Genomic DNA, 9,103 nt, shown 5'->3' on the forward strand with positions numbered 1-9,103 from the left:
GCAAGGAGCTCTAATGTTTTTAATTAAGGTGCTGGGTATGAGTTATTGTGGAAGTTCAGGCAGGACTAAACCCGGGGCTGTTTAATTCAGCAGCAATAAAAGTCACAGGGTGCACTAAAATCATCATCTGAGGACAGGTGCCCAACTTGCTGGAGGTGAAACAGGCACAAAAAACCAAGAAAAGGCTCCTGCAGGTCATCCTAAAATCAATATTCTCCTTTATGGGCTCAGGCACCATTGCTTGAGCCTGGGGTTCTCTCCAGGAAAAAAAATTGTCCCCAAGAAATCAGGGATGTGATTTCTCTGTCATCAGGGCTTGCTGTTGTCCCTGTGAATTTGGGTTTTTTCCATGGCATCAGGAATCTGATCCACTCTCAGTGGTCTCTGTGTTGTCCCACCTGACACATTCAAGATGTTTTGGAATAATATTTTTATGGGAAGCTGAAAGCTGATGGACATGTTCAAGTTATTGAACTCTCTCTCTAGTAATTGCTTTGCCTTTTATTTTTTTATTCCATTCTTTCTTTCTAAAACGTGTTTATTGTCTCTACAAACAACATCTCTTAAGCTAAATTTTGATGGTTGTGATTCCGAGGCCTCCTGAATCAGAAATTCGATGGTAAAAATTAAATTGCAGAGTGTAGCCCCAAAGAATCTTGACTTCATTATTATTATTATTATTATTATTATCATTATCCCTCCTTGTCATTTTCTGTTAGGGTTGTGATTTCCTAATTGATTCTCCCTTCACACTGAGAAAGAGAGAGAGAGAGGAAAAAAAAAAAAAAAAAAAATCTGGAGATAAATAAAAACGCCACTCGGAAAGGATGACAGAGGCAAGTGCAGAGCAGCAGACATCACTTGTAGGCAAACACCCTCCCCCGGAGCGGGACGTGGATTTCTCCTTGCATTAATGGAGCAGGGCCAGGAAAGGCAGGCTGGGCTCGGCTGGTGCTGTGGGATAAAGTGGCAGTGCCAGGAGCCAACCCCCCACCCCCCCCAGCCCAGATGTGAACCTGAGCCAGATGTGCGGGCAGAGGAATCAGGGAGCGTGTGGAGAGGGGGAGGAAGGAGGAGGATCCATGAGGGGAGCAGTGACTTTGTGCTAATTCTGATCTGCTTCCATTCCATGGGAGCAGTTTAGGAGCTCCCAGCCAGCCCTGGCCGCTGGGGTATCAAAATAAGATATTTTTAAAAGTGCTGCCTCATCCCATCGCGTTTGCTCTATGTGCACATTGTCTTTGGTGACAAGGACAGGAAAATCTGCCAAATTTCCTCAGATCTTGCCCCAAAAGTGTTTGTGCCACCCGAGCTCTCACTGTGCTGCAGCTGCTGGGATTCTCAGAGTCCTTTTTCCTCCAAAAGCTTTTGTTCTAAAACCCCAGGCCTGGCAAAGGCTCTGTGTGCCCTGAGCACTTCCCTGCTGTGGCTCCATTTGGGTCAGAGCCCTGGCTCTGTCCCTGCCCGATTTAAATAACATTGACCCACTCCCAGTGATCCTCCAGGCTGGGGAGCAGCAGATCCAGCACCCAGCGAGGGAGCCCTGCAGTTATTCCTGGATGGAAATCCGTGTGGGTGGGAGCTGCATGTGACCAAATGGGCTGGAATTTACTCTCAGTCCTTGTCTCCAGTCTGGAAATAAATCCAGAGCCAGGGATCCCCCTGAGCTGGCAGCTCTGTCCCCAGCAGTTCCCTCAGTGCTTATCCTTGGAAATTCTAAATCCTGCTTTGCATCCAGTTGCTAAATTTGAGGGAAAGGCTCCTCTTTCAGCCTGGTTTTCTAGAGAGGAAAGAAAAGCACAAACCTGAATGCACTGGCACCTTGTGTGCTGTTCCAAAATAATAATAACAATAGTAATAATGGTAGTGCTTTATAATAATAACTGTAATGCTTTAATAACCTCCAATTTGACAGCACAGGCCCCAGGCATGGATCACAACCTGCCTTACAAATGAAAATAAACCAATATGTAGGACTCCACTCACATGGAAATTCTGATGTTGACTTTCTGACTCTGCTGTTTGTGAAATAAAGAAAACCCTCAAATCCTTACAGTTTTGCCATCAAAGTGCAAATAAGGAGCTTTACACATGCCTGGACATGGTGGGCTGAAGTATTGCTGTAGTATTTATTCTAATCACCATTTTAGCACTCACAAACACATTTTTAGAGCATCCATAACCTCATGGGGGTGATGAATGATTCATGTACTGGGACATGAGTGATTCTTCCTGTTCAACAATATGTATGTGAATGTGGGGGGGTGTTTCTATTTTTGAGGGCTTTTAAATTAGCAAATTCTTTATAATTGTGGCTTTTCAAACCCGGGTGACTGAAATTCACCTCCCAGATCTGTGTGGGGACGTCTCAGGGAGAGCAGGGGGCTGGGGGTGCCCTGTCCCCTCTCTGGGGTGGGTTCCAAGGGTGGGGATAGGGCTGGAACCAAAAGGAGCTCAGAGAAAACAGATCAAATGTTGGGCATCTAATTCCAGACTCCAGTGATCCCAGACATAATCACATTTTCCTCAGCTGTCATACAAATATGCAAAAGCAGATACAAAGGGGCTGGGGGTCAGAGAGTGCTGGTTGCAGGGAATCTTTATTTGCTGAAGCTCCAGATTGCCTGAGATATCAAAATAGGATGGAGTTTAGACAAGTAATTTGCAAGGTGCCATATTTTAGGTAATAGCTCCAAGTTCTGTGCTGGAGTGTGTCAGCTGCAGCATTCAGGGGAGCTGACTGGAAAACCTGAGCTGCTGCTGAAGGCTTCATTTCTCTCCCTGAAGCTGCAGATAGCTCAGAGCACTCTCAATGGTGTTGATTTTGCTGATCCATCCCCAGCGCTGGCAGTTGGCAACCTGGGGCAGCGAGCACAATCAAAAAATATTTGTATTTATGTGTGTATTTATCAGCCAGTGAGTGCTTGCGGACCCTGGGACACCTCACAGAGAAAATTGGGGTAAATGAAAGGAGCTACAAGTGCAGGAGGATGCCCAGCACAGAGGGTTTCTGTCACTCAGGTTATTCTGTGATTGCCTTTCCCCAGGCAGCTCAGTGGGTTTATTTGTGTCCCTCTGAAATGGGAAGTGTGGCCATCCCTGAGCTGGGATCCCTGCAGGGCTCTGTTCTCACAGCTTTTATTGCTCCTTGCAGTCTCTCCCTCTCCCCAGCGCTCCAGAACACATAAGGCTGCATTTACATTTTCTGAATGGACTAATCATGGCTCTCTGCTTTGATAAAGAAAGTGCAGCCTCCCACATAACCACATGGAAACCAACAGGGAAGAGTAAACCAGAAATAAACCCATCCTGGGGGGGGGTTGAGAGAAAAATACCCACCAGGATAATTGGGAGGGATGTACAGAGAAGCAGCAACTGAACACACAGTCACATCTTCCAAAAAAAAAAAAAAAAAAAAATTACAATGCTAAAAATACCCAGGTGAAGGACAGCAAGAGAAAACATGATTGAAGTGGAACAATTGGGAGAGGAGTTAATAGTTATTAGCAATCACTTCAGATTGAATATAGGTTGGTTTTGTAACAGCACCAGGGATGATGCATCTGACAGGACTTAAACAATTGCCTCCCCCTTCCCCAAAGGATCTCGCTGGCAGCACCCTGGCACTCACTGCTCGGTCTCCCTGCTCCTCAGCAGCTGCTGAAAGTTTTTATTTGTAAAAGACAGCAAAGTTTGATCCCAGACAAAGCCTTCCAAAGCTACATTCCAAGCCTTGGTGCATTTTAACCCACTGTATTTTCTCTTGTAGCCTTAAAAAAAAAAAAATAACCCTGGGAGGCCGAAGTTCCTCCAGTCTGGGATCTTTTTATCCAATTTTGCCTTTGCCTGGGCAGGAGTGTGGGAATGGAGCAATGTTTGTGATGTTTCTGCAAACACTCCCCCAGCACCCAACTGTTTGCTGTGCCAGCCTGCTTTCTGTGCATTTATTAACAATCTGTGGACTTCTTTCCCTTGGAATTACAATTCCCCAGTGCCCACAGCATTTGGGAAGGTTTTGCATCCAGGCCTCCTGTGCAGGAGGTTTTAGAGCTCAGTGTGGATGTGTTCACTGCCCTGCACCTCCTGGCACTGGAATATCAGCTCTGGGCACGTGGGAAATCCAAATCCCAGTCCCAGATTTCCTCCGTGTTCACAAGGAATTTGTGCACAGAGGGTGAAATTGAAAACGAGTTCTCCTGAAAGGATTGTGAGGGGTGTGAGCCAAATCCATCCTGCTCATCGCTGGAGAGCTACAAAACCTTGAAGATCAGTGGTTTTCAAATGGGGTTTTTTTGGCTGTTGTTTTAGAGAAATTGTGTCTGGTAATTGTTCCAGAATGAATCCTTGTGGGTCCCTCCCAGCTCAGGATATTCCGTGGTTCCAGCAGCTTGGCTCACAACTCCAGATCCGAATTAACCAGAGGATGGGAGGGTGGAGATTTGCTGCTTTAGAGCAAAGGATGGGTTTGAGGAGATCAACACCCAGGGAATGGCACGTTTGGTGCCAGGCCTGTGCCACAGTGGGGGAGCAGCTCTGTCACAGCTCTGAGCTGCACAGTGAGGCTCTGCTGCTGCTCCAGCTGCATTTCCCAGCAGGTTTGTCCCTGCTGTGAGCCCTGCCCAGCGCCTGCAGCCTGTGCTGGTGCAGCCAGGGCGAGGGGCAGCAGTCCCAGGCACACCCAGAAGTGCCATTAGGGCAGAGCTGAGTGCCAGTGCCAGGCAGGGTCTGCCTCTCGAGCACATGAAGAGCACTGTGTGCCCTGCTGCCTGGCACAGGGGCATGGTGGGCACACAGGGGGGGCCACACTGTGCCTCTCCTGACACCAGTGTGGGGGCAAATCCATCCATCCCAATCAATCCATCCATCCCAATAATCCATCCATCCCAATAATCCATCCCAATAATCCATCCAAATCAATCCATCCCAATCGATCCATCCAAATAATCCATCCCAATCCACCCATCCAAATCAATCCATCCCAATAATCCATCCCAATAATCCATCCAAATCCATCCATCCCAATCAATCCATCCATCCCAATAATCCATCCATCCTAATAATCCATCCCAATAATCCATCCAAATAATCCATCCCAATAATCCATCCAAATCGATCTATCCAAATCAATCCATCCAAATCAGTCCATCCCAATAATTCATCCCAATAATCCATTCAAATCAATCCATCCCAATAATCCATCCCAATCGATCCATCCAAATAATCCATCCCAATCGATCCATCCCAACCAACACATCCAAATCCATCCATCTCAATAATCCATCCAAATCAATCCATTCAAATCCATCCCAATCGATCCATCCCAATAATCCATCCAAATCCACCCATCCCAATAACCCATCCCAATGAACCCACCCCCATGGCCAGGCAGGCTCAGGGCTGGAGCCCCCTCAGCTCAGGGTGATTTGGGGTGTGGGGGCAGTGTCAGGACAGGCACAGGGGATGCTGTGTGCCCACCCATCCCATCCAAACCCTGCCCAGATTTCCCTGCAGGGTGGCAGTGACACAGGGGCAGAGCTCTAAAATCACTTAAAATACACCCACACTGACTTTTGTGGGGTCACAAGCTTCTCTCCAAAGCCTAAAACTTGCACATTTTCTTTCCCAGTGTGACAGTGAACCTCTTTTCCCCACACAACGTGTGTGTGCCAATGGAAGCTAGGTGGAAATGTGGAAAGCACGGCAGATTTTACACAGTGCTTCATAAATCAGCAGAAAATCCTTTTATAAAACTCTGTTCAGAAGCAAGGAAGGAAGGCTTGAATGTAACAGAATTTCTGCAGCATGGAAAATAAGTTAAAGCGGGGGGGAATAAATAAAATTGCAGCAGTCTTTACTTGATGGAGTCAGAAATATTGCCAAGAGGTTGGGTTTTTTCTAGATTACTACAAGCAATTACTTCAAAAAAGATCAAAACCAAGGTTGTGAATTCTTAATACCACCGTGTGTGTAAAGAACAATAATTCCATGAAACCCTGAGCACGTAGGAAACCCAGCCCACGCTGTTTTGCATGTGTAACCTATTTGACCAGCTCTATTATAAACCTGGTTATTTATAAAACAACCCAAGCTGTTTTTCTTTTCAACTTGGAGCTCCACTCGAGGAGCAGTGATTCATGCTCCACATGCTGGAAACTCTGCAGTTCCATGCCTGGCATGTGGGGAAGTCGGGATGAGAGAGAGACTTGAGAATTACCGAGTGGGGATGTGTTATCTGGTGTAGAAACAACCTACAGACAACAACTTGGACCAGAAATACTCCAGCACTGAGCAGGACCCAGCACCATCAAAGCTGGGCTTTGATTCCCTGCCCTAAAGCCACGATTTCCACTGGTTTCAAAAAGCTGGATGGAGCTTAGAACTGGGGGGCAATGGAAAAAAAAAAATTAAGGTCGAGACAAATTGACTGTAAACCTTACAGAAAATGTGCCTGCAGCATTCAGAGAGGAATTTCTGAGAGGTTTCCTTCCAGGGGTTCTTCAGGAAAGGGTGACAGGTCCCCTGTTCTCCACTGGGGAAGATTGTTCTACATCAGGACTGGTGCTGAGCATTAAGTCTGAAAGGATTTCCAGTTCTGCCTTACCAGATGTAAAAAAATGAGTGTGGTAAGGGAAAAAAAAAAAAAAAAAAGAATGTTTTCCCTCAAATAATTTAACTGAATGATCTTGTTCCTTGGGGAACTGGAATGTACCTACATTATATCCTCTCCACATCCTCCTCCTCCACTTCTCCCTGTCACTCTGTCTCCATTGTGTCTATGTGAGAGCAACGTTAAGCATCAAACTTCTAAAAATGAGCCGAGCTTCTTAGCAGCTCCAAATGCCTCTTTAGCATACAATAACAATTGTTTGTTGCTTTGCAGTGAGTGGTTTAGATGGAGAAATGAGACAGCCTGAATTTCAGTTTGAAAACCCGCTCTCACCTCTTCTCTTGTGGAAGGGAACAGCTTAATGGATCTTTCTGGTGTAGTGACAAATATTTTCCTTTTTCTCCTGCCTTTATTTACATCTCGAGGCTGTGGTGATCACAGCAGCCACTGCCGTGTTTCCTCACCAGGATATTCACAACATTTCTATTTCTGGAAGAAACAACACGAATCTCTTACCTTCAAGCCATATGAATCCCTCGAGCAGAGGTGTGAGTACCTTGTGCCATATATATCCAAAACACCACAACTCTCCACCGTGCCTTGTCCCAATCTCTCCAAGCTTTCAGGCAGACTTTTTGGTGTTCACCATTCACGCACAGGCAGAGGAGCAAAAAAAGAAAGAAAATCACCTGGCTGACCCCTGCCAGCTGGGAGCGGGGCAGGTGGAAGTTGCCGTGGTTAAAGCCCGGGGCTGGGGCGGCACTGCTGGAAGTTCAGGGGTTCGGGAAGCGGCTGAGCTCCGGTGCCGGGGCCGGGCTCCCCCGCAGCAATTCTCTGTCCATCTCCTTCAGCACACGGCCGGCTGGCCAGGCAGCAGCTCCGTCTCCATTTCCCAGAGCCCAGGCTTGGCTGGCGGCTGAGCGGAGCCTCCCTTTCCTCCCACGGACAGATCCCAACAACCTGTTTCCAGCGCGGCTCCGGCCGCGGGATGCGAATTCCCGCAGCGCTTCCCTCCCTGCCTCGCCCGCCGCCGCCGCCGCCGCCGCTGCTGCGGGGAAGGGAGGGAAGGGGAGGGGAGGGGGCGAAGTTTCCTCCCCCGAATCCCACGGACTCACCCCGGCGGGGATGGGGGCGGCTCCAGCCCCGGGGATGAGGGACCGGGACCGGCCCCGGCACCGGGACAGCGCCGGGCGGAGCGCGGGGCCGGGGCCGGGGGGGCTCAGCCGCTCCCAGCGCAGCCCCGGAGAGAGGAGAGAGATGGGTTCCCACCCCCAGGAACCCCTCGGGGGGGAGCAGCCCTTCCCTGCGGACTGCCCTGCCCCGCGCAGGCACTCCCAGGTGAGCGCCGGGGATGCTCTGCCAGGGAAGCTCGGGCAGGGATGCTCGGATGATTTCTCAGTCAGGGATGCCCAGTCAGGGATGCTCGGGCAGGGTTTCTCTGCCAGGGATCCTCGGATGATTTCTCAGTCAGGGATGTTCGGTCGGGGGTGCTCGGCCAGGTTTTCTCGGCCGGGGTTTCTCTGCCAGGGATGCTCCGCCGGGGTTTGTCGGTCAGGGATGCTCGGTCAGAGTTTCTCTGCCAGGGATACTCGGACAAGGATGCTCTGCCGAGGTTTCTCAGTCAGGGATGCTCGGTCAAGGTTTCTCTGCCGGGGTTTTTCGGTCAGGGATGCTCGATCAGGGATGCTCGGTCAGGGTTTCTCTGCCAGGGTTTCTCTGCCGGGGTTTCTCGGTCAGGGATGCTCGATCAGGGATGCTCCTGGAGCGCTGGCACCCTCTGAGCTCCAAGGTCAGCGCTGTCCCCGCGTGTGCACAGCTGCTGGCCCGGCAGGAAAAGCATGGAGCCCCCAGCACGGAAAGCAGGGATTTCTGTGTGAGGAAACGGGCTGGGGGAGTTACAGCCACTGATAAGAGCTCGTAAAGCTGCGGTGTGAGGGAACAGGGAACAGGGCACAGCGTCCTCCCCAGTCCCAGCACGCCCTGGGGATTTGCTAAAAACCCCGGCTGGAATTCTCAGCAGTGCTCCTTGTTTAAACACTCCCCGTGCTGCTAAAGAGATCTCTTTGCAATTCAAATACCGAGAGAAACCATTTCCTGAAAGTGTGGCTGCTGTTGCAATATTTTAATATCTTCTTATAGTTTAATATCTCTAACACCAGCTCACTTCCAGAGCATCAGCAGTCCCTAATCTGAAGGGTGTTTCCTAGGAAAGCTCCTCTTATTTTTTTTTCCCCCCAATAATGGCTCAAAACCTTTTCTGAATGTATTTTTCATATTACCAAACAGCACCAGACAAGGAGAGAACAGGGTGAACCCCATCTCTGTGGTGAGGCTTGAAAGAAATTCACTTTCTGGGGGGTTTTCTGTAAATGAGTGAATCTCAAATGTTGCTTTCAACCTCTCTGGATGGTGGAACCCTAAATCTCCTGGGATGTTGCATTCCTGAGTTGCTGTGTGCACACTCTTGACTTTCTGAGTCATCCTCAATGCTAAAGC

General features: G+C 49.0%; 1 protein-coding gene across 9 annotated transcripts in view; it reads right to left on the bottom strand.

Annotated features, from left to right (window-relative positions):
• The window catches only part of DRD2 (dopamine receptor D2), a 31,464-nt gene extending 23,672 nt beyond the window's left edge, over window positions 1–7,792 (bottom strand). For 3 of the 9 annotated variants that reach the window (XM_088177858.1, XM_088177855.1, XM_088177851.1), the window contains exons 1-2: window positions 7,297–7,792; window positions 6,941–7,096 (exon numbers count right to left, since the gene is read on the bottom strand). The gene's annotated coding sequence lies outside the window, so the exon portion shown is untranslated. Of the gene's footprint in view, window positions 1–6,940; window positions 7,097–7,123 lie in introns of all 9 variants that reach the window. The other 6 variants (XM_014884656.2, XM_088177852.1, XM_088177850.1 and 3 more) reach the window with 5 other exon arrangements.
• Window positions 7,793–9,103: the final 1,311 nt, after the last annotated feature.

This window comes from Sturnus vulgaris, chromosome 23, assembly GCF_052056855.1.
Source record: "Sturnus vulgaris isolate bStuVul1 chromosome 23, bStuVul1.hap1, whole genome shotgun sequence".
In the NCBI taxonomy this organism is placed as follows: domain Eukaryota; kingdom Metazoa; phylum Chordata; class Aves; order Passeriformes; family Sturnidae; genus Sturnus; species Sturnus vulgaris.